Source organism: Gossypium hirsutum, chromosome A05 (assembly GCF_007990345.1).
Source record: "Gossypium hirsutum isolate 1008001.06 chromosome A05, Gossypium_hirsutum_v2.1, whole genome shotgun sequence".
In the NCBI taxonomy this organism is placed as follows: Eukaryota; Viridiplantae; Streptophyta; class Magnoliopsida; order Malvales; family Malvaceae; genus Gossypium; species Gossypium hirsutum.
Genome location: NC_053428.1, coordinates 50,767,715 through 50,768,966, shown reverse-complemented (window position 1 = coordinate 50,768,966; position 1,252 = coordinate 50,767,715).

Below are 1,252 nucleotides of genomic sequence, written 5' to 3'. Positions count from 1 at the left end.
AAAATCAACTTATCATGCTTGATTCTCTAATGTCTTAAAGTTTAAATAATCAATGCATAAATCCCTATGTTTTAATTCAAGATATATCAATCAAAGTTATAAATCAATTAAAATTTATCTTAAATATGATATGAGAGTTTTTTATGAGAACAAGGTGATTATTCAGGGAATTTTCTGATAGTGACATGAATACCCCCCACACTTAAGATGTACACTGCCCTAAATGTACAAAGATAAATATTAGAGTATAAAAATAAGATAGGGGGAGGAGTGAAACTTCCTGTATTAAGAACGGATGATATCCTTGGATTGGCGAGATCGAGTATTGGAGATACTTTGGATAGCAAGCTGGACTCTAAAGGTAAGCCATTTTTTATTTTTTTTTAAAGAAAAAAAATGAATCTTAAAAACAAAAAAATATTAAAAACTTAATAAAAGAAAAACAAAATATGATAATTACTCTAATTTTTCAAGTGACCCGACCGTGTTTTTCTATTCCTACACCCGTGTTCACCTATCAAGTTCACCCACAGCCATGTCGCACGGCTGTGGGGATTTATCGCATCCCGTGTTTTGGGAAAATCATGTCTTGTTTCCACACAGCCGTATCGCACGCCCGTGTCTCTTCCCCTGTTTGGCCACGACTTTAGGCACGCCCGTGTGCCTAGCCGTGTGGCCTGAAAAAAACCTTGCAATTCAAAGATAAATTTAATTATTTAAAGTGTTAGAAATAAGAAATAAAAATATGTTAGTGCTCGGGTTGCCTCCCGAGAAGCGCTTATTTATAGTCTAAGCTCGACTTACCTTTCTAGTGAATGGTCAGGGTGGTTCGAGGAGTTCGTACTCCTCAGTCCTGCTATCAATCTCGTCAAAATAAGATTTTAAACGGGTGTTGTTTACCTTAAAAGTGCCGAACCTAGGATGACTCATATCCACCGTACCGAAGGGAAAAATACTGAGTACCGTAGGAGGGATTTCCTCATTTGGTGTGGTAGTGACAACGCGAGCATCTGTGGCTTCTATTAAGACTTTATCACCAACCTTAAGTTGATTTGGAGAGGTATCGAACTCATTCTGGCGTAATTTCAATTTATCGTGTGTTCTTGGTTTATGTACTCTCCATTCGTCTAGCTCCTCTATCCGTAGCCTTCGTTCTTCATGAGTGTATCTTCTATCATTGCTGGAACATGGCTCGCGAACTTCTTTGAAACTTAATTCTGCAAAGTAGGCTGTGTCATATTGTTAGTTTTAG